The sequence below is a fragment of the Tupaia chinensis genome, unplaced genomic scaffold (assembly GCF_000334495.1).
Source record: "Tupaia chinensis unplaced genomic scaffold, TupChi_1.0 Scaffold000654_1, whole genome shotgun sequence".
Lineage (NCBI taxonomy): Eukaryota > Metazoa > Chordata > Mammalia > Scandentia > Tupaiidae > Tupaia > Tupaia belangeri.
In genome coordinates this window covers 1,432,733-1,457,886 of record NW_006160175.1, presented here as the reverse complement: position 1 = coordinate 1,457,886, position 25,154 = coordinate 1,432,733, and the positions used below count along the sequence as shown (strand labels likewise).

General features: G+C 37.7%; 1 pseudogene; it reads left to right on the top strand.

The window, feature by feature from the left end:
• Window positions 1–22,779, top strand: part of LOC102475582 (alpha-2-macroglobulin-like protein 1) — a 40,096-nt pseudogene extending 17,317 nt beyond the window's left edge.
• The last annotated feature ends 2,375 nt before the right edge of the window (window positions 22,780–25,154 follow it).

Genomic DNA, 25,154 nt, shown 5'->3' with positions numbered 1-25,154 from the left:
ATGGCAATTTAAAAAGAGGGGGCAGCCTGGGGCCTGAGTTTAAGGCAACTGGGTGCCACATGGCCAACCGTGCATTTCAAGTCCTGGACCTGCCAGCTTGAAAAATAAGCCAAAAGTATGTGCATTTGTGCCCAAAATACCAAAAGGGGGGAGAAGAGGTGACCGCAGTATGCTTTCTCACTTTCTTTCCCTTTTTCTAACTAACTAGTTCATGAATAATTTGGCAATAACTAAAAAAAAAATGAAAAAAAAAAAAAAGAATGACAATCTCTGGTAATTTCACACTGTCCTATGTAATTAGATGGATATGTGGAAATACATATATGAGAGGTCTTTAAGAAATTAATGGAACAGCCAGCAGGTAGCATGGTGGTTGAGGTGCTGGACTCCCATGTGGCTTACTGAGGTTCTAGTCTCAGGCATGGTGGCCTGCTTTCTCACTTTCCCTTTCTCTCTCCATGTGTCTCTCTCTGATAAAATTTTTAAAATAATAGTAACAAATAAAATAAAATAATTCTTTTTTTTTTAGGAGACATTTTTCCTACAGGTCGTGTGCTTGCTGGAGACATAGAAAGATAGAGAGAGAGAGAAAGTGAAAAATCACTCCCCCAGGAAGGATGGCCACAGCACAGTCCCATCTCCTTCATTCTCCTCTCAGTATTTTGGGCACTCAAGCACACAAGTCTGGCACGAATTTCAAGCTACTGGGTCTAGGACTCAAACCTGTCAGCCTATGGGAGTCTGGCATCACAACCACTATGCCACTTGCTGTCCCCAATAAAAGAATTATTTAAAAAAAAAAAGAAGTTCATGGAAAAATGCACATTAGTTAAAAACTATAAACGAATTTAATTGTTTTATTGCACCAAAGTAAACTGGTACATTAATTCTATTTCCACAAATTTTTGAAGCTGTCATGTTTATACATATGAAGTGTATTAGTTCTAAGCTACAGACTGAGAAGCAAGAGAATTTGATCAGAAAGAGACTGAAATTTTTGTCTTCCTTCTTAGTTATTTAGTATTTTTTAAAGAAAATAACGACAGTTTATTTGTTGATTATTATTTGCCAGGCATTACAATAGACGTGTTGTATTAAATTATTTAATCTTTTTAACAACCTTATGAGGTATGTCTATAATGATAGTATCCTGATTTTCCACATTAAAAAACTTAGATATTATGTAGTTAATATCTTGCCAGGATCAGGCAAGATATTAAGTCTAAAAGTCTAAAAGTTAAGTCTAAAAGTTTTAAGTCTAAAAGTTAAGCCTTCCAACCTAGGAATCAGTTTCCTAGTTTATCTAGCAAATCAAAGGGACTGTAACACAAATATTTCTCTAACCAAATGCTGTCCTACTGTGTGACCAAAATGTAATGAAGAAGGAGGCATTTTTCTACCTACTTAAAATATTTTCTAAATGTGAAACTTTCAGAAAAAGATAAGGTGCAAAATATACATTTTCTATACGCCCATGATACAGATGTAAAAGCTAATATCTGGATGAATATTCTTAGAGTTACTTTTGGCTTTATAGAACTTTAACTTATCAATATAGTGAGCATTTCCCAAATTCATAAAACCTTCATTGACTGTGTGCTTTTGAATGTTCACTTGTGTCACAGTTAATTTTACAAGTGCTGATTTTTAAACAAATAGGCATATTTGGCTCCCTCTATCTTATGTAGGAGCTTTAATAAGCAACTTTAAGTAATTAAATTAATTAATCTGTTTATATTTGTTTTTATGGTATGTTAAAAATCCCAGAAATTTAGTGGCTAAAAATTACATACATGTATTGTATACATTTCTATGGATTGTTAATCCAGACAAGTTTAGCTGTTCCATTGCTTTGGATCTCCTAAGGCTGCCATCTTAGGAATCAGCAGACTGTATTCTCATCTGGAGGTTCAATTGGGGGAGAATGAGTTTTGAAACTCTCCCAAGTTGTTCACAGAATTCATTTTCTTGCTCCCGTAAAACAGGGAATTTGATTTTTTTGCTACCTTTGAGCCAGATACTGCCCTCAACCACAAAAGAGCTCTGTAGTTCCTTATCAAGTGGCCTTTTCCAGACATAGCTCACAAGGCACTTGAATTTTTTAATCCAGAAAGAGAATGAAAACGAGAGCTGGCAAACCATCATATAATGTTGCATAGTCATGGGAGTGACATCTGTAACTTTTGCCATATTCTGTTGGTTAGAAGAGAGGTTCAGGAATGACATCCTGAAATATGATACTTTGGCATAAGAATTAGTTTGATCAGAAAGCAGTTTTGAATTCCTGAAATCTCTTAACATCTAAAAGCACAGCTTCCTAAAAGTACTCAAAAAACTTCAATTATCATCAATCCTTTCTCTGAGACCAAATTTAATAGACATCGCACCGGACAAACATTGTCACAAACTGTCATAACGCTCATCTATTCTCAGATGGGCCTATTTAGCCTTTTAAAAAACTCATTTTCCTTAAAGTGGTCTTCCTTCCTTCTCTATGTTCCCTACCAAGTTAGGTATTTTGACCCCAAATGATAACCATACTTTTGAGTTATTTGTCTCTGAGTACTCCCACGTGTATGCATGATTCACTTTTCAATAAACTTGTTCGTTTCCCTCCTGCTGATCTGTTATCTTATAGTTGCTCAAGTGAAAAGCATGTCATTAATAAATTATTGTTACAAGAGCCTTTCTCTTGGATACCCTTAGCTAGAGGCTCAAAGAACTTTTAATTTCCCTTTTCAGAAAACCCTAATAGATTTTTTGGAACCAGCAGTTAGTATAATGACTATGTTGCTGGACTCCCAAGTAGTCGACGACAGTTTGAGTCACGGACCCGGCAGCTTAAACTCACACCGGGTGCGTGTGCATGCGTGCCCAAGATCCCGAGAGGAGAATGGAGGAGAAGGGATTGCAGCATGGTCAACCCCCCTGGGGGGTGATTTCTCGCTTTCTGTCTCTCTTTCTGGCAAGCACACACACCCTATAGCAAAAAACCTCTCAAAAAAAAAAAAAAAGAAAGAAAGAAAGAAAAAGAAAACACTAATAGATTTTTCTTTTTTAGAAAATCCTAATAAGTTTATCCATACAGTAGGTCCCTCATTCCATGATCTTCTCATTTATTCTTAGTTTCAGTTAATCCTGAAGAATGCAGGTTCTGTGTCTTCAGGTCTCCCCAAAGTAAGTGTCAGGTAGAACATGTAGTCATCAATTTCATTCAGAGGACACTAAATGTATTTTCAAAATCTGGTGACAATTTATTCACTCCTTTTGTGTACCTAATGACAAATCTATGTTGTTTAGAGAAACAATGTGATTACATTTTTTATATAAATAGAAATTTCTCCATACCACCTGTTAAATAGTCTATCTCTTTATTATTTATTCATTTATTTAAAAAATGCTCTTGAGTTACCAATTCTGGTTTGTCTGCCTTATTATCAGAAAGCTATAAATACAATGGTATAAAAAGTATGACTTTTGGGGGTCAGCAGATAGCATAATGGTTATTTCACTAGACTCCCAGGTAGTTGACTGAGGTTCAAGTCCCAGACTGTGTGGCTCAATCTCATGCAGTGTGTGTGTGCATGCATGCCCAAGATCCCACAAGGACAACAGAGTAGAAAGGTTTGCACCATAACCATCTCCCATGGGGGTTGATTTCTCTCTATTTTTCTGTTTTTCTCTGGTTTTCTGGCAAGTGCATGTGCCCTATAACAAAAACCATTCTTAAAAAATATATACAATTTCTTCCTCAAAAAGGTTAGCATAAAATAATTTTATCATAGATAATAGGAGATATGAAGCAAACTAACAAGACACTGTATTGCAGAATAATATGGTGAGGTTTATTTCATGTGTGAATTCTAAGCAAAGAGGCTCAGGTTATGAGTATCCAAGAAGTTATACGTATCACAGAAGATTTTTTTTTATTGTCTATTTTTGCTTTTTGTTTTAAGTCCAAGTGTTCAGAGAGGGCATATGTAATAGGTTTCTCTCATCTTTTTAACCAACTGATGGACACACACTCTCTGAAGAATGAGACAATTTTGGATCTAGTGGGTAAGTAGGAAAAATGAAATTGTATGACTTTTTTTTTTTTCTTTTTCTTTTATTGTTTGTTGTCGTTGTTGTTGTTGTTGCCACTTGCTGTGTAAGGGAGAAGGTTTTGTTCTTTGAAGGGATTTCCAGAATGCAAAGGGTACTTAAGTAAGCACTCCTCAGATCACTGCTGAACTGCTTAATATGTGTTTGGGTTGGACATCTGTTACTCTAGAGAAAAACTAGAAGTACAGAGTGAGGTCACAATTGACAATAAAGAAATGCTTATCCCAACCGTTTTATACACCTCCTTTCAAAAAGGAACTCTAAGTGTTCTGTAATAAACTCTTCAAAATCAGAAGTGTTAACCTCTGGAAAATTTTAAGCAATGCTAGTAAACAATAAAAAAGATTATCTTCTGGGAAAAGCACTCTTTAACAGAAATCACATATTTTTCTTCATTTTTATCCAACAAAGAACTTCAAGTGTTCTTGCTTTCACCTACATACACACATGTGCACGCACACACACAAAAACACATTTTTTTTTCATCACACATGTTAGTTCAAGGTATAATTGAATACTTGTCACTTAATGATTCAATAATATTGCTCAGGAAATGTTCACAGAAAAATCTTAGTAATTCCATTTGTTAGTAAAAGCATATGTAAAATCTGAATTATATAAGCAGTGAGGAGTATAGGAAGGTCAAGTGTTTTCTAAGAGCATTCTGTCCCATTATAAGCCTCACATTCATTTGGAAATGAACGTTATCTTTACATTATTCAGGCTTTGCATTCAGAAACATGGTATAGCTCTCCATTTATCTAAATATTTTATCTCTCTCAGTAAAGTTTTATCAAGTTCTCCCTATAGGTCTTACCCATTTTCTTGTTAGGGTTATTTTTAAATAATACATGAGTTTTTTGTTGCTACTGAGTATAAACAATGCTTCCCATTATGTTTTCTAATGGTTGCCACTGGTTTGAAAGGCAATTGGTTTTTACACATGTATCTTATATCAGAATATTTACTAACTTGATAAAGTTTTTATGGCTATTTAAATAGAAATGATGTGTCACATCCAGAAAAGATGTGTCAAGGGTTGCAATACTACTTTTGATCTTCATTTTTAATTTTTTTATTAAAATAGTTCTTTCATTTTTTTACTTTTTACTTTGCTACAGGGCTCATGCACTCAATCAAGAGTGCAAGGATGAGCAAGCACTCACTTCCCCCAGGAGGATGGCCATGCTGCAATCCCTTCTCCTCCATTCTTCTTTCAGAATTTTGGGTGCAGCGTGCATGTACCTGACATGTTTTGTCAAGCTGCAGAGTCTGGGATTCTAATCTCATTGCGGGCCATGTGGGATCCAACTGCCTTAACCACCATGCCATGAAATATTTCAGAAAATATTTAAAATTTCTGATGATTAACTTTCCTTTGCTTAAAGTTTCACTATTATTTTTTAAGATGTTTTTACCTTAGGGTGCATGTGCCCACCAGAGAGAGAGAGACAGAGACAGTGAGAGATAAAGTGAAAAATCACTCCCCAAAGGGGATGGCCATGAACAATCCCTTCTCCTCCATATTCTTCCCAGGATTTTAGGCACACCTGCACATACTCCCAGTGTGAATTTCAAGTCACCAGGCCCGGGACTCTAACCATGGTCAACCATGTGAGAATCCACCAACATAAGCACTATGCCATCTGCTAGACCCTCAGTATTATTTCTGAGCATTAGTAAAGCTCAACAATATTTCAGTATTTAGAAGAGTACTGAGTTTTGTTGTTGTTGTTGTTCTACATAATAAGCTTTGTAAATTTTCCAAGAGATTTCGATCATCTTTATTTTCTTTTTTCTTTTTTTTTTATATGTGGTAATGTTTTATTAATGAGAAGTTTCTTGGCTATAGAAGATATAAATTTTTTAAATTATTTAAATTGATTCAAGTGCTTTGATTCTATTCTGTTATATTTCTTCATCTCCTCTTCCCATTCTTATCATAATCACTTTAATTTCCTGACTAATGATTGTTTCTAGACTATTGAGAGATATCTGGTTCCAAGTCCCAAGGAATATGTCTCACTCACAAAGATGTGGGCTTAACTCCTTCTAGGAATGTTGGCTCTCTTGCCAGCCATTGCAGAACTCCCAAACTACCTGGTGACATTACCAGCCCAGCTTAAATTCCCCTCTACACAGAAGGCTTGTTTGGATCTAAGCCTGGGTACTGCAATGTAAAATTTACTATTACTCTGAAGGCCAAAGACAAGACCCAGAAGTTTCTATAACATTCTGGAATGAAGAAAAGGCACTTAGGTTGCATCTCTTTTATAGCATCACCTCCTGCAGGTGGCACAGAAGTGGCCAAAATCCAAGTATCAGGAATTGGAAAACCATGTCAACTTTGAGGAAAAGAAAAAGATCTCAATTCAGAGATAAGGGAGTGGCACTTTTGAACAGACTGATAAAACTGTCTGCACCCCTAGACAGGAAGTACATTCCCATGCTAGGGGCTGTGTAGGTGTCAATGTGTCAGAAATCATATACCTACTGGTACATAGAGGTGGATCAGGAACAGCTACCTGACAAATGCAGAAATGTCTTCCTGGACAGACTGACAAGACAGGGTGCTTCTCAGCCCCTATGGGCATGTCCACCTTCAACTTCACTGGGCACTTGTGCAGAAACAGCATCAATATTGTGGCTACTGTGGTTGAAGAAAGAACAGACATAGAGGCTAACACTACTGAGGATGTCATCATTTCTTCACAAATGGGATCAATGACCTTTGAAGACACTGACAATTTTTATTACCCCAACTTCCTCTTCAGTGGGAAGATAAGAGTTAGGGGCCATGGCAGCTCCCTCAAGAATCACTTGGTAATTCATGGCATAAATGAAACCATCAACCAGACCTTAACTGCTAACAACAATGGGCTTGCTCCTTTCAAGCTGGAAACAGTACATTGGAATGGAACAGACATTTCTCTGGAGGGAAATTTCCAAATGTAAGATTTAGTATATGATTCAGAACAACTGCCTCATTACTACCAGAATGCCTACCTGTACCTGCAACCCTTTTACAATATAACCCTCAGTCTTTTGGTATTCACAGGCTAAATGGCCTATTGTAATGTGGCCAGCGCCAGGAAGTACTGATAGATTATTACATCAACCCAGTTAATGCAAGCCCTGACCAAGAAATTGTCTTCTCTCACTATTTAATAGAGAAAGGGAGTCTGGAGATAGAAGGGCAGAAACACCTGAACACTAAGAAGAAAGGACCAAAAGATTCCTCTCTTTCACTTACCTCACTTTCATTCTAGCCCCTGAGCCTTCTCTGATGCTCTGTGCCATTCTTTCCAATGGGTGTTACCACAGACAAAATTCAGTTCTCAGTAGAGATGTGCTATGACAATCAGGTTTCCATTGGCTTCTCACCTTCTCAGCAGCTGCCAGGAGCAGATGTGGAGCTACAGCTGCAGGCAGCTCCTGGGTCCCTGTGTGCAGTCCAGGCTGTGGATAAGAGTGTCTTGCTACTTAGATCAGAGAGAGAGCTTAGCAATAGCCCTGTCTTTGGGATGTTTCCATTCTGGTATGATAGCTACCCCTAACAGGTGACTGAATATGATGAGTGTCTAGTGTCTAGACTGTGGGACTTTCTTCAACCTCTCATTAATCTGATGCCAGAAGGGCATTCAAGCAGGCACTCTACTATTTGAAGGCCTCGATTCTCTCAGGGCACAGGACTTTTCAGTTTTTTTCAGGGCATGGGTCTTAAGATATTGTCCAATGCCAAATTCAAGAAGTCAGTAGACTATAGTCACTGATCTCCAGAAGGTGCCAGAATACTGAGGAAAGGTGATGCTATTCTTTCAGAGGCTTTTAGATCATCATCTTCATCACATCACTCAGAGGATTCTCAGATCTGCCAGTACTTCCCAGAGACTTGGCTCTGAAATCTGTTTTCTATTGGGAACTCGGGGAAGGAGGTGGTCCAGGTCACAGTTCCTGATACCATCACTGAGTGGAAAGCAAAGATTTCTGCACCTCTCAGTCTAGAGGCTTCAGTCTCTTGCCCACTGTTGGACTAACTGTTTTCAAGTCACTCTTTGTTCCCTTGATTCTCCCTTACTCAGTAGTTTGTGGCGAATCCTTTAATCTTACTGTAACCATCTTCAGCTACCTAAATGACTATATCAGGGTTCAGACTAACTTGGCTAAATCAGATGAATACCATACTGAATCAGGGGCAAATTCTCAAGCCTCCAATTGTCTCTGTGCCAATGAAGCAAAAATCTATCACTGGAATATCATGACTATCAAACTGGGTGATGTTAACTGTACTGTTAATACTAAGATTCTTGACAGCAATGAACTCTGTGGGGCTCAAAGGGATTTGTTCCTAAAAATGGCCAGAGCCGTATGCTCAGTTTTTGTTAAGTCTGAGGAGTCCTTGTGAAGAAGACACACAGCTCATTGCTGTGCCCAAAAGGGAAGGTGTCTTCAGAATCCATCTCCCTGGAGCTTCCTGTGGGTGTCATTCCTGATTCAACCAAGGCTTACGTTACTGTTCTAAGAGACATTATGGGCACAGCCCTGCAGAACCTAGACAGTCCGGGGCAGATGCCTGGTGGCTGTGGAGAGCAGAACATGGTCATGTTTGCTCCCATTATCTATGTCTTGTAGAACTTGGAGAAAGCAGGGCTGGTGACTGAGGAAATCAGGACTCGGACTGTGGGGTTCCTGGAGATAAGGTACCGGAAGAAGCTGACGTACAAGCTGACGTGTAGTGCCTCTAGGGAGCAGGAGGAAATGGAAACACTTGGCTGACAGCCTTTGTTACAAACTACTTTGGCCAAGCTCAGAAATTCATCTTCATTGATGACAAGAACATCCAAGATACTCTCAACTGGCTAGCCGGCACCCAGCTCCCCAGTAGCTGCTATGCCCTCATGGAAAAGCTACTACACATGGCTATGAAGGGGGAGTTGATGATGAAGACTCCTTGACAGCTTACGTCACAGCTACTTTTGAGCTGTTGATGGGTTCAGCAAATTTTTTTTTTCTGAAATTTAAGCATAAACTTTTCTCTTTCTGTCTGTTTTTTTGTTTGTTTTTTTTTTGTTTTGTTTTGTTTGTTGTTGTTGTTGTTGTTTAGAGAGGTTTTCCCTATAGTGTGCATGCACTCACCAGAATGGTGACTAAGTCTGGGACTCAAACCACGGTGGACTGACTACATGAGAGTCCAGCAACATAACCATTATGCCTTCTAATACTGGTCCCAGACTTTTCTCCCTTCCTGACCCTTCTGGAATTGAAAAACATTTGTAAGCATTCTTATTTTATGACAGAATGGTTATTTACATATGTTCAATAATATCTGTTGCATTGCGTCATGGGACTTTGTGCAAACAACAGATCAAATTGGGAATAAATGTTTTTATTTATTTATGTTTTGCAAATAAGTTAGTTTATGCCTCTTGTCAGTGAAAGGGGAAATGGAGAGAGAAAAAATGTTTCAGAAGAAAATTACAGGGCACTTGTTACTAGATTTTAGCTTTGTCCATATCTGGTTTTTGAGTTTTTTGTATCTACCTACTGTATGAACAGCATCTTAACCTTTTTCTTGGCTTCGAGTTTTTAGTATCTACCTACTGTATGAACAGTATCTTAACCTTTTTCTTGGCTTTACGTCTTAAGCAAATTTTTCTTAACATTTTAAATTTTGATTTATTAAAGCTAAAACTGCTTTTCTTGAAATAAAAAAATAAAATAAAAAACAAACAAAAAATAAATTTAAAAAATACCTACTTAATAACTGCAGTAAGCTATATAACCTCAGCTAAGTGCTATTTTATAGTATGTTCAATCTACTCGTTGAGTTTTTTGCCTGAAACTAGACATGTGTTAATAGATATATTTATATCAACCGCACTTACTATCGAACATACTATTTATTTAAGATCTTTTGTGAATCAATAAAATGTGAAAAGAAAAAATAATGGAAAGCAATTGTAGATACCAGAGACAATGTGGGAGAAAGTTGGGAAATGGCAGAGGGTGAGAGGGTGGGAATCAAATGGGGAAAAAAAAAGAAGTAAAAAATATAAGAAACAAGAAATAGAAAATTATTTGTTGAAGATAACAGGTATGGTAATATGTTTGAGCCAATATACATTGTATTCTGAATGGGAAAAATCATTTCGTATGCTGCAATGATATAAGGAAAATGAATGTAAAATAAATAAATTTAAAATAAAAATTGATATAGAATTATCATATTTTAATAATTATTTAAGTGCAACAAATGTTTAATTGGTAATAATATGTAACACAAATTCTTTCACATAATGTTTCTCTATTTTGAGCTTTTAATTTCATTTTCTCTCTTGGAATCCAGGAGACAGTTTAATTCATAATTTTTGAGTTTTTGCTACTGAAGGATTTTCTTTGCAGAAAAAATGAGGTTAAGGCATACAATTATTAAGCTGTAATAAATGAAAACCTCAAACATATTGTTAGTAAAAATGTTTAAGTATTTATAAACCTACATTTGGGATACATAGTGTACAGTGTATAGCATACTTATACTTGTTAAGCTTAATTGGATTACGTATAAATGTCTAAGAATAGAAAGAAGCAATGAAAAACTTCTTTTAAACACTGAACGTTGTATAAAATCTATAAAGGTCTAAGAATGTCCTTGACTAGAGACTTTTATGAGGAACAAATGAAACATAGAACTGACTTGAGTCTTCCCCTCGTGTTCTTTTGAGTAAAACACCCGTGGTTTCATCTGCGAAATCTTTGCTCAGGGTGATAGGTGAATACAGGCTTTCTTCTTTTTGTGCTTAAACATCTTCAGAAACTTAAAGGCCATTTGTACCCTAAAGTTAGGTCATGTACAAGTAAAGACTCTCCTGCCAAGTGGCCCCACCCACTGCCCAGGTACATAATGCCAGGCTTTGATTCAGGTCTGACTTTGTTCCCGTGGTGTTCAGTGTACAGTTCCGCCTCTATGATTTAGGCCACTCTGGAACTTGTCACTGGCAAAGACTCTTTAAAGCTGTGATTCCCACTTCTCTCAACAATTACACCCTGTAAGAGGTCAAGATGAATATATCAGGGGCCATACACATGCTGCCTACCTACATCTTAAGTTATGTAAATCCCAATGTTACACTTTAGCAGAGCAGTACTTCTGTGGGGAACAGTCAAAGCTATTTTTCATTTTCTTAGCACCGACACAATTTAGAGAGGTACCTTTCCTTTCCTTTTGCCTTTACACGTGTTTTGGTTTACTTTGCAATTGTAACAGATGAAAGAATCTTGAAAAATACATCTTTGATGAGACAACTAGTCACTAAGCTACTTCTCATGTTGTTCAAAAATGTAATTTGTAGAATGGTAGTGCTGAAATTGAATGCATTTGGGTAGATTTACTGAAATATTACTTGCTTGCCTATTGAACTATAACCTACTTTTGTTCATTCAGCTTTTTCTAATTGTTCCTGTAAGAAATGACTACTCTTTAACCCTCACATGGCCCAGTCTAATATATGACAAAACCATTTGCCCAAGATGTTTTTTTAGGAATTGTTAACAGCAGAACCAGCCTAAGAAAAACCTAGTACTAACATTTTTTTTGCACTACCGTTATGCAAGTATAAGTGAAGGACCCATGTGCTCAAGAACGCTGAGTCACTTCAATCTGATTACAGCTATTAGGGAGGAAACAATAATGCTGGTTGTAACAAAATAAGCAGTGCAAAAAGTTCAAGTCTCTAATTATATAGAAAATTTCATGAACCAGTAGGACCATGACTTTCATTAACTGATCAGAACTGTACCAGTTTCAATTCTTCATTTACCAAAAGACCTAACTGATGACTTGGAAGGTTATTCTCCAATAGAAGATCCTATCTCTTTACACACAAGGAAGTGGAATTGAGATTCATCTCCCATTCCTCTTGTTTGTTGCCCTGCAATAAAATCTTTTCTCTTTTCCTCTGCAATCCTGGAGTCTCAGTGTTTGGCTTTGCTGCACATCAAGTGACAGATACCTATAAGTGCTGGTTCGGTTGGGCATTGATCACTTAATTTTTCTCTGTGTTGCATCTTATTGTATGTGAAATTATTATATGCATAATTATACCATAAATTACTTAACATCTAATTTTTTTTAGAGGGTTACACAATAGGGCGTGTGCGCTTGCCAGAAAGACAGAGAGAGACAGAGAGATAGAAAGCGAGAAATCACCCCTCTTCTCTTCCATTCTCCTCTTGGGATCTTGGGCACGCACGCACACATGCCCGGCATGAGTTTAAGCCGCCGGGTCCAGGATTTGAACCGCAGTCGACTACATGGGAGTCCAGCAACATAGCCATTATGCTAACTGCTAGTCCCACTTAACATCTAATTTTTAAAAATAAAATTAAACTCTCCTGCCAAGTGGCCCCACCCACTGCCCAGGTACATAATGCCAGGCTTTGATTCAGGTCTGACTTTGTTCCCGTGGTGTTCAGTGTACAGTTCCGCCTCTATGATTTAGGCCACTCTGGAACTTGTCACTGGCAAAGACTCTTTAAAGCTGTGATTCCCACTTCTCTCAACAATTACACCCTGTAAGAGGTCAAGATGAATATATCAGGGGCCATACACATGCTGCCTACCTACATCTTAAGTTATGTAAATCCCAATGTTACACTTTAGCAGAGCAGTACTTCTGTGGGGAACAGTCAAAGCTATTTTTCATTTTCTTAGCACCGACACAATTTAGAGAGGTACCTTTCCTTTCCTTTTGCCTTTACACGTGTTTTGGTTTACTTTGCAATTGTAACAGATGAAAGAATCTTGAAAAATACATCTTTGATGAGACAACTAGTCACTAAGCTACTTCTCATGTTGTTCAAAAATGTAATTTGTAGAATGGTAGTGCTGAAATTGAATGCATTTGGGTAGATTTACTGAAATATTACTTGCTTGCCTATTGAACTATAACCTACTTTTGTTCATTCAGCTTTTTCTAATTGTTCCTGTAAGAAATGACTACTCTTTAACCCTCACATGGCCCAGTCTAATATATGACAAAACCATTTGCCCAAGATGTTTTTTTAGGAATTGTTAACAGCAGAACCAGCCTAAGAAAAACCTAGTACTAACATTTTTTTTGCACTACCGTTATGCAAGTATAAGTGAAGGACCCATGTGCTCAAGAACGCTGAGTCACTTCAATCTGATTACAGCTATTAGGGAGGAAACAATAATGCTGGTTGTAACAAAATAAGCAGTGCAAAAAGTTCAAGTCTCTAATTATATAGAAAATTTCATGAACCAGTAGGACCATGACTTTCATTAACTGATCAGAACTGTACCAGTTTCAATTCTTCATTTACCAAAAGACCTAACTGATGACTTGGAAGGTTATTCTCCAATAGAAGATCCTATCTCTTTACACACAAGGAAGTGGAATTGAGATTCATCTCCCATTCCTCTTGTTTGTTGCCCTGCAATAAAATCTTTTCTCTTTTCCTCTGCAATCCTGGAGTCTCAGTGTTTGGCTTTGCTGCACATCAAGTGACAGATACCTATAAGTGCTGGTTCGGTTGGGCATTGATCACTTAATTTGTGATAAAAATTGGTTATTCTAAGTAGTGGCAAGTGATAGGTTGTGAGAGAGAGGGTTACACAATAGGGCGTGTGCGCTTGCCAGAAAGACAGAGAGAGACAGAGAGATAGAAAGCGAGAAATCACCCCTCTTCTCTTCCATTCTCCTCTTGGGATCTTGGGCACGCACGCACACATGCCCGGCATGAGTTTAAGCCGCCGGGTCCAGGATTTGAACCGCAGTCGACTACATGGGAGTCCAGCAACATAGCCATTATGCTAACTGCTAGTCCCACTTAACATCTAATTTTTAAAAATAAAATTAAATCAGGGTTTTGAACAGTGCTGGAGCCAGAGGTGATATGGTGATATGGTGGTTAAGGTGGTGGGCACCCACATGGCTAACCTTGGGTCAAGTCCCAGATCTGGTGACTTGCTTTCTCACTTTCTTTCTCATTCTCTCTCTCTCTCTTGAGTGCATGTGCCTTATAGCAAACTTAAAAATATAATAATAATAATAGTGGGGCTGGCAGGTGGCATGGTGTTTAAGGTCACTGAACTTCCACATGGCCAGCCAGAGTTCAAGTTGCAGACCTAGCTTCTTGCGTTCTGCGTTCTCACTTCCCCTCCTCCCCATCTCTCTCTCTGGTCAAATTTAAATAGATAAATAAATACGATTATGTGCCTTATAGCAAACTTAAAAATATAATAATAATAATAGTGGGGCTGGCAGGTGGCATGGTGTTTAAGGTCACTGAACTTCCACATGGCCAGCCAGAGTTCAAGTTGCAGACCTAGCTTCTTGCGTTCTGCGTTCTCACTTCCCCTCCTCCCCATCTCTCTCTCTGGTCAAATTTAAATATATAAATAAATACGATCAAATAAAATAATTCTTAAAAAATAGTAAATAAAATTAAATAATTTTTAAAAAAGAAAAAGATGAATAGTGCTGGTTCTGGTACATCTGAACTTGATCTTCCTTGAATTATGCCTATGGAGAAGTCTTTTCAAATTCTGATATTGGAATAGTTAGCAATGAAGTCCAAAATAGATGTTGACTTCTTGCCTGTGGCAGATAGCATACCAGGATATCATTTAATTGCCATACCAGGAGGAAACAGAAAATGATGAGATCATACCAAAGCCATTAGTCTTGAGGCATAGGTGGAGATCAGCCAAGTGAAAAGGAAGCAGGTGTTTAAGTTAGATGGGGTAAAGACACAATTAGTAGTCCCCTGGATTTGCACAGGAGCCTCCTGAGGCTCATGTAACCACTTCCCAGCAGGTGCACAGTCTTCTACCTGAGAGAGCAAGCTGAGCTAAGGGACCTGAGGATAACAGTTACCTAGCTGGAAACAGGGTTGCAGCTTGAGGGAGGAGAGGGATATGCAGCAATGCTCCTGTGAATCCCTGAAGAGTGCTGCTCTATTTCCCTGGGCCACAGTCTCTGCAAGGTGTGCTGTAAACACGCCCTGGAAATGCATTCGTTCTACTGTCATTTCCATTCTAGCATGACACTTCAGCGGCCTTGTTTCAAGATACACAAAGTTTAAAATCCTTAAACTCAAGCAGAACCTAGGGACACTTTACTCTAGAACCTATATGTTAGAATTATTGAAATCACAAATGTGAACACTCTGTCAAATAATCCACTTCTTTCTATTTTTGTTGTTAATGTACTTTGGCATCATTTAGACAAAATTAATAACAAAACTAAGGCTTATTCTTTTCAAAATTAACAGATCTCACAAACTCATTCTGGATAAGAACGACTTGAGGGGCTGTCAGGTGACTTGGTGATTAAGGTGGTTAAGGATGCTGGACTTTCACATGTCCAACGGCAGTGCGAGTCCCGGACCTGTCAGCTTTCTCTCTCTCTCTCTCTCTCTCTCTCTCTCTCTGTCTCTCCCTCCCCCTCTCTGGTCAAATTGAAATAAATAAATGAATGAATAAATAAATAAAGTTAAATAAAATAATTTTTAAAAAAAGAATGACTTGCAAGTACTCAGTTGGATGAAATATCCAGACACCTCACTTTCTAGTCTTGTTTACATGTTTTAGAAGTACTTCTGTAGCCATCTTCTAGTCTCTGAAGTATGAGTCTTATCAAGGACAAGGAAAATCTGAACAAAGATGTTAGAAGTAAAATAGCGAGTTCAGTTTATACATTCAACTGTTAGACTAAATGCTCTAATGAGTATTAACATTCTAGAAGGAAATATCCCTCTTGGAAATGATTGCCACATCATGTCCTCCAACTGCCAACTTTCCTTCACCTGATGTTTTCTGAACACAAAGTGTATGCATTGTCAAATGCTTTAATCTGATTTTCTCTAGGTAATAGCTTGAAACAATGAAATACAACTATGCTTTTTCTTTTAGTAAAACAGTGACTTAGCAAGTGTCATAGGACAGGTATTGAAATTCTCTTCTAGACATTACAATTCTAAGTATTATGTTTCTCCACTGCCTTCCATTAAATAGGTATATTTAGTTTGTTTTAAATTTTTGCTATAGAGTGTTTGTGCTCACTGGACAGAGAGAAAGAGAAGTGAGAAATCATCCCCTGGGGCGATGAACATGCTGCAATGCCTCCTCCTTCATTCTCCTTTCAGGACTTTGGGCATACACATGTGCCCAGTGTGAGTTTCAAGCCACCAGATTTAAGACTCGAACTGCCAAGTCAGCCATGTGAGAACCAGTTCCCTGCCATCTAATGGTCCCAAGTAGATATATTTAAATACTTGAAAACATTAGATATAGACATAGATATCTTCAAGGGCAAGCACTCTGTGTTTAATATGCTTAAATATATTTTTGTGTTATAAATTCTTTTAAGCACTGTCTTGCTATAGAAATTCATTATAACATGACAATGTTTGTTCACGGTAATGCCCTATACAAAACACACATTGAGGTCAGGTATTGTAAATAATATTAGCCCTAAATCTTTATGAAGACAACGGCTGCAACATAATCCCTCTGTCTTCTGGATAAACTATATGTCAACACTGTGGACACCTGGCTAAATATTCATTGTATGCCAATAATGGATTTGAACAAATTAGACTCTTCTAAAAAGCTTCCACTTTATAAATTTAGCATCCTTATGTGACTTTATTCTACCATACTTCACAAGATGACTGCAGCATTGTTGAAAGTGAATACTGCTATCTACAGATACTGAAGATATTAATGCTACACCATTATTTAAAATAATATTTTGTAAAGTTTACTTATTCCATGAGTGAGGAAAAGCAGAGAGATAAAGAGATAGAGAGACTGCACTCTAAACAAAGTTTTGATGCTGCGTCCCACTCGCAGTCACAGTCAGCCCCAGATCACGGACATGTGCATGCCTGGCGTACTCAGGCAAGACTCCAGAAGTGAACCTAGACACTTGCCCCTTGGGTCGGCCTTGCAGATTGCACTCTGTTGTGCTTTACTACTACAGACTGTGCTTTACTACTACACCACTATCCATACCCCACTATACTAATCTTAATGACAATTTCTGATTAATATTTTTCATAATGCACATCATGCATGAGGAGAAAAAGGCATCCAAATGCTTGTATTCCAGTCCCACAGTTGCAACTAATTGCCATGAGTCCTGAAGAAGTCACTCATTCTTCAGAGTCAGTTTCTTAGTGTCCAAACTATATCACAACTTTCAAATCCCTTGGGCCAATGTATTTCTTTAAGTTTATGTTTTTTAAGGTTTTTTCTATAGGGCATGTGTACTCACTGGAGAGAGAGATGGTGAGAGGAAAAGTGAGAAACCACCCCCAGGGGGTGGTCACACTGTAATCCCTTCTTTATTCTACTCCTGGGATTTTGAGCATGCACACACACATTCCAGGAGTGAAAAGCAAGCCACTAGGTCCAGGCCTTGAACCATAGTCAGCCATGTAGGAAACCAGAGCTTTTACCACTATGCCATCTGCTGCCCCCTCATGCATCACTTTTTTTTCCACTTTTTAAATTTCATTTTCTTTTATATATTCAATCACATTATTTAGCTTACAAAATGAATATTTCAACAGGTGAACACTTCTCCCCAGTCCATTTGATAAAACTATAAAATATCTTCAATAAATAATACCATATTTCTTTGTCCCATTAATGCTTTGCCTCCCTATTTTTCTTCTAAATGTCCTTCCTCAAACCCTGCTTTCACATACACTATATCTGATATTCACAACCATTTACTGTGTTTCTATATCTTTTAGTCAATCAGTTTCAGTCATAAGAGTGCGGACACTCGGTATATATTAAGTGGGGACATACAATGTCTCTCCTTCATATCCTGTCTTGCTTTACTCAGCAGTAAATCTTCCATATTCATCCACTACCTGTCAAAAGCTTGTTGTTTTTTATGGCTAAATAGTAATCCATAGAGTATATGTGCCACAGTTTTTCTATCCATTCATCTGTTCATGGGTATTTGGGTTGTTTCCATGACTTGGCAATTGTGAATAGTGGCTCAATAAAGATTGATGTACAAGCACTTTTCCAAGTATTCTTCTGTCCTTTGGGTAGATACCAAGGAGTGGGATTGCTGGATCAGATGTTGAGCATTTTTTCATATGCTTTTTAGCTATTCATATGTCATCTTTAGAGAGTGGTTTTTTCAACTCATTCTCCCATCTTTTAAAAGGATTGATGATCTTTTTTTGGAACAGCTGTTTGAGTTCCTTGTGAATTCTGGTTATCAGTCCCTTATCTGATGCATAGCTTACAAAATCAGCATAGAAGGGTCATTTCTCAACACAATAAAAGCTATCTATGAAAAACCCACAGTGAACATCATCCTCACTGGGAAAAAGCTGAAAGCTTTTCCACTAAAAATGAGTATACGACAAGGATGCCCACTTTCTCCACTCTTTTTCAATACAGTACTGGAAGTCTTTGCCAATGCAATCAGAAAAGAGGAAAAAATATGGGAACCAGCAGTTAGCGTAATGGCTATGTCGCTGGACTCCCACGTAGTCGACCACGGTTCACATCCTGGACCTGGTGGCTTAAAACTCACACCGGGCGCGTGTGCGTGCGTGCCCAAGATCCCAAGAGGAGAATGGAGGAGAAGGGATTGCAGCGTGACCATCCCCCCGGGGGGGTGATTTCTCGCTTTCTATCTCTATGTCTCTCTCTGTCTGTCAGTCGAGCGCACACACCCTATAGCGAAAACCTCTCCAAAAAAAAAAAAAAGAAAAAAGAAAAGAAAAGAAAAAGAAAAGAGGAAAAAATAAAAGGCATTCAAATAGGAAAAGAAGAGGTGAAACTCTCTCTATTCGCAAATGACAAGATTGTATACATAGAAGACCCAATGGTTTCCATGAAAAAAATTTCTGGAAGTAATGCATGAATACAGTAAAGTTGCAGGATACAAAATCAATATACAGAAATACATAGCATTTTTATATACAAACAACTGGCAAACTGAGATACAACTGAAAAAAGTTATTCCATTTACCATAGCCACAAAAAGTATAAGATACTTGGGAATAAATCTAACTAAAGAAGTTAAAAACCTCCACAAGGAAAACTATGAGAAGCAAAAAATGAAATTGAAAATGACACAAAAAAGTGGAAGGATAGTCCATGTTCCTGGATTGGAAGAATTAATATAATTGAAATAGCAATTCTACCCAAATTAATCTACATATTTGATGCAATGCCAATCAAAGTACTAGACACATTCTTCACAGATCTAGAAAAGACAATCATAAAGTTTGTCTGGAATCATAAAAGACCCCGTATTGCCAAAGCAATTCTGCAGAGGAAAAGTGGAGTGGGCGGAATCTCACTCCCTGACCCAAAAATATACTACAAAGCTGTGTTAATCAAAACAGCATGGTACTGGCACAGAAACAGACACATGGACCAATGGAACAGAATAGAGTCCCCAGAAATAAATTCCCAAACATACAGTCAACTGACTTTTGACAAGGGCTACCAGTCAATCCAGTGGGAAAATGAAAACCCCTTCAATAAATGGTGCTGGAAAAACTGGATTTACACTTGCAGAAAGATGAATCTGAACCCCTACCTCTCACCTTTGACAAAAATCAAGTCAAAGTGGATCAAAGATCTAAATCTAAGACCTCAAACAATAAAACTGCTCCTGAAAAACACTAGGGAAACTCTGGGAGACATTGGAGTAGGAAAAGACTTCTTAAATAAGATCCTCAAAGCACAGTGGATGATCTCCAAAATAGACAAATGGGATTGCATCAGACTAAGAAGTTTCTGCATGGCAAAAGACACCTCAAAATGACAAAAAAACCATGCATCACTTTAAAAGCAAGCCCTGAGTTTCTATTTTCTTTTTTAAATAAAGAGATATTTGCTATAGGGCAGATGTGCTTGCCAGAAAGACAGTGAGAGACAGACACAAAAATGTAAGAAATCACCCCCCAGAAAGCATGGCCATGCCACAACCACTTCTCTTACATTTTCCTATGGGGATTTTTGACATGCAAGAACATACACCGGGTATGAGTTTCATAATGCAGCATCTGGTACAGACCCAATGGCTTGAAAATCATGCCAGGTGCATGTGCATGAGTACTCCATATCCTAAGAGGATAATGGAGGAAAAGGGATTGTGGCATGGCCATCCTTCCAGGGCAGGGATGATTCCTCACTTTCCCTCTTACTTTCTCTCTGTCTCTTCGGTGAGTGCACAAGCCCTATGCCAAAAAACTAAGAAAAAAGCCCTTCTCAGCTCATCAAGGTAACTTTTGCTTTCAGTAAAAGAGCTTGTACATAAAGGTTAGACTGTTACAAAAATGCATTGGAGGGTTCATAAATTAAGGTTTGGAGCAAAAGGTAGAAAAAGAAAGGGTGAGGTCCAGTCACCATTGCACATACTGCTAAGACTCTGTATTCTGCAGGTTGGGACCACATGGGAGGCTCAGGTTCAATTGTCAGTCCAACCTAAAGGCTGGGCATGGTGGCATATGCTTTCAGTCCCAATAACTCAAGGAGGCTGAAGCAAGAGCATCTCAAGTTCAAGGCTAGCCTGGGCAACACAGTGATCCTAAAAAAAGGTCAAGGGCGATGGAATATGCCTGTGGTCCCAGCTACTCGGGAAACTGAAGCAAGAAGATCATGACAAAGAAAGAAGAAAGAGAAAGGAAGGAAAGAAAGAAAAAGAAATAAAGAAGGAAGAGAAAAAGACTGAAAAAGATAAGCAGTGTAGGCGAGAAACCAGGGGCAAGTATGAAAAAATCTGAAAAGTGTAAGAATTCTAATTTTTTAAAAATTATTATTATTATTACTTCTAATTTGTGACAGGTCCTGTGCACTCACCAGAGAAAGAGAGAAAAAGTGAGAAAGCAAATTGCCAGGTCTGGGACTCAAACTATGATTGGCTATGTGGGAATCCAGAATAACCACGTTTCCACCTAAGAATTCTCAATTTTAATCTGGAATCTCAGGTCATTGTGAAGTTATACTTATAAAGAAATGATGATAGAACATACTTTATATAACAGTCTAATTCCTAAATATTTAGACATATGCTATGCAGGTCTCTACTCATATTCTTGCTCTGGATCTTCCAGATGGGAAACCTGATTTTTATCCATGAAACTCCAGGCCTGAGCACATTTTCCTGGTAGATCTTTATTATTTGTTGACTGTGAGGAGCAGTGTACTTCTATTTATTTGAAAATTTAAGAAAATCTTCTTTTAATCTTTCCTGTGATGCTGATCACCATCCAGTACAGTGTCTTACATTTTGAATGTCTGGGTATCTCTTCTGTAATCTGTGAAAGAAGTTTGGATAATGCTATGCATCACTCATTGCTTGAAGAGTAATGGAGGTTAATTATTTTTATTTAGTAGATGAATAATAGAATTTCGGGGGTGGGGACTCCCATGTAGTTGACCACTTGGGAATCCAAAACCTTAACTACAATACCACCTGCTGGCCTCAAGGATTTCTAAAAATAGAGAGCATTTTAATAATTTTTTTCTAGGTAGAAAATATCACCTCTAGTGAAAGTAAGCTTCACAGAATGTAGACTTTCTCAATTTGGCTAGAGTTTTAAAAAGAGAAAAATATTAATGCTAAACTCTTAAAAGGAGCCTAGGTCATAATATTAAAGGCTAGAAAGTTTGAACTTTATTTGGTAGGCAAAGAAGAGGGATTTGAAGGTTATTGAGCAGGGGTGACATAATCAAAGCTGTACTTTAGGAAGATTAATTTGGCAGGCGAATGCAGAATGAGTAGATTAGAAGCAAGACTGGAGGCAGGGAGAAGAGTTATAGCAGTAGTTTAGGTAAGCAGTAATAAGACTGTTAACTAGGGCTGGGGTAATGTACGAGAGGCAAAGGCGATGTAAGACAGTAGGGAGAAAGCATTGACAGGCCCTGATGAATCATTGGTAATGGAGGAAAGAGAGAGATAAATCAAAGAACACTCAGAGGTCTTGAGCTTCTGTGACTGAAAAAGAATATTGGAAGCCATCAGCAAGAATAAGGAGGAGGAGCCAAATTGTAAGATGAAAATGGTGAGTGACATTAGCGCATATCATGTTAGCAACATTAGCAAACCCCACCCAAGTAAAATGCCAATGAGGACTTAAAAATTCAAGTCTGGGACTGGAAAGAATTATTAGGAAATGACAGAAAGAGGAAAGCATCTTTAAGTTTGAGCTTTTTGTTTTAAATTAATTGTATAAACCATTCTTTATGTAGTCCCATTGTCCCGAGGTCTTGAAATTTTTTTTTTTCTCTTGCTCATAGGTTAGTTCCTTGGTGTGTGAGGTTGATTTAAAAAAAAAAAATACATGTGTCTTCTGAAACAGTTATGTACAGGTTTGTGGTGAGTTAATTCACTTTGGCATGATCTACCTTATAATCTATAGCACAGTGACTGCTTTGTTAGGATTTGGTGATAACAGTCCCAGTTTATTCCTCACATAAATAATTTCCAACCGTCATAATGTTTAGTTCTGAGAATTTTAACTTTGTCCAGATTTTAGACTTTGAGCTTTTGTGTAACTAATTCTTAAAAACAGGGAGTAGGCCTTTGGGGTTACAAATTCTTCAAAGCCACTATGTTGTGCCAAAAGCTCTCTCAGCCCTCAGATAACACATCTACTTGTTGATAATAAAAGACTTTGCTTTTTGTTCTTACTCACATTGGCCACTTACATACATACAAACATCCATACATGCACACATGTGTACACACATGTATATATCTCAAGCAATGAGTTGACTGAGCTAATGCTTTTCTTCTTGTGTAAGAACACTTCTTCCTGCTGTCCCCTGAAGTTTTATCATTAGTGTAAACTTTAAGATGGCAGTCAGTCATGACAGGGTAGGAGAAAGAAGCCTTATTACAGTCAGTAAATCTCAGCCTTTGGGCAAACTAAAGCAAGCACCAACAATTATGCTGAATGCCTTTTCTACAATAGAAGGGACAAAGTTCATGTGTAGCCAGTTTAGATTATTACAGTCACATTTCTTTGCTTATCTCTAATTTAGGAAAAAAAGCAGTTGCCAAAGACTTTGTCTCCATCCCTGTCTTCACTTTCAGAATTAACAGCTAGACCTCTATCTAAATATTTAGTTATACGTCTCCTCTTTAACCTGCAATATACTCTCCCAAATATTACAGGGTTTAAGGCAAACTATTGATGTTATAAAGGAAAAACGTCAAAGACCAGTTGTGGCTTTCAGATAGCAAAAGTGTCAAGTCCCTAAAGAGGACCACATTACACTAATAAAAGACCATTACATGAATCAAATTATTCAGGAGAGAAAAGTAGAACCAAAAGTATAAATAATATCTACAATATACCACCGGCTGGCTTTAGATCAGTTAGTTGCCCACTACCTGCTTTCAGCAGATCAAAGTCTGGGAGGGAACAGCAGAGACCATACATTTTCACTGTTGCTGGAAGAAATACTCTGCTCCTCAAAACCTTGAATTATTTCTTTCTTACAGGCCTTTCCTGACCTTATCACTCCTTTATTTCTTAAATCAATTCCCAGTTAATCCTAGTTCTTCTTACCTGATCTCCATCTACTGATATCTTTAACCTACTGACTATTTTCTTTCCTAACTGTCCCACCTTTTCAGGATGACTTTAACCCTGAGTCTTACATACATACATGTGTAATTTCAGAGTGATTTTTTTGGAACCAGCAGTTAGCGTAATGGCTATGTCACTGGACTCGCATGTAGTTGACCATGGTTCGTTCGAGTCCTGGATCCGGTGGCTTAAACGCACGCAGGGTGCGTGTGCATGTGTGCCCAAGATCCCAAGAGGAGAATGGAGGAGAAGGGATTGTGGCGTGGCCATCCCCTTGGGGGGTGATTTCTCACTTTCTGTCTGTCTGTCTGTCTCTCTCTCTCTCTTTCTCTCTCTCTGGTGAGCGCATGTGCCCTATAGCAAAAACCTCTCCAAAAAAAAAAAGAGTGATTTTTTAATAGGCAAGCAGTTATCAAAGGGACAAACGTGTGTTTCCAGAGGATATGTGACTTCCTTTTTGAAGAAGTAAAAAAAGCCCGTAAGTAAATTTCTAGATATCTAGAAAGAAGGAAGAAAAAAAGACAAGGAACACACTGTGGGCAATAGATGAAAGTCCATTAGATCTGAATTTGAATTAAGAATAAAACTTAAATGCTATTAATGATTCTGAAGGTTAGTGGATGCAAACATTTTTTAAAAGATGATAAAGGATCTATTCAATAATGTTCTTCTCCACTAACTATATGATATTCATTTTCTGAATATTTTCTACACTAAATTACAATAAGTAATAATTTGTTTTTCTTATTTTTACTTTCAAAGAGAAAATAATTAGAAGTTTGGATCTGAAAGTACCACATTGAAATTTATCATTTTCATTAGATGGATAAATATTTCTGAAAATGTCAGGATTCTTATCACCTCCCTTGAAGATCCTAGTCATCTGATCTTCTGAGATTGAGAACCATTGCTAAAAGTATTAGGCGGTTAAAATATCTTTAAAATGATGAGTTAAGATTGGCCACTAAAACCATGATTAGGTCAAAGGGGCCTGCATTTATGACTAGAACTTTTTAGGCAAAAGAAAGATGAGTCCATGCAATAAACAAGGCTTGATGAATGAGATATCAGGTAAATGAGAGAAGCTAAATTCAGACCTCTCTCGCTGGGGAGCGCATGTGCCCTATAGCAAAAACCCCTCCAAAAAAAAAAGAGTGATTTTTTAATAGGCAAGCAGTTATCAAAGGGACAAACGTGTGTTTCCAGAGGATATGTGACTTCCTTTTTGAAGAAGTAAAAAAAGCCCGTAAGTAAATTTCTAGATATCTAGAAAGAAGGAAGAAAAAAAGACAAGGAACACACTGTGGGCAATAGATGAAAGTCCATTAGATCTGAATTTGAATTAAGAATAAAACTTAAATGCTATTAATGATTCTGAAGGTTAGTGGATGCAAACATTTTTTAAAAGATGATAAAGGATCTATTCAATAATGTTCTTCTCC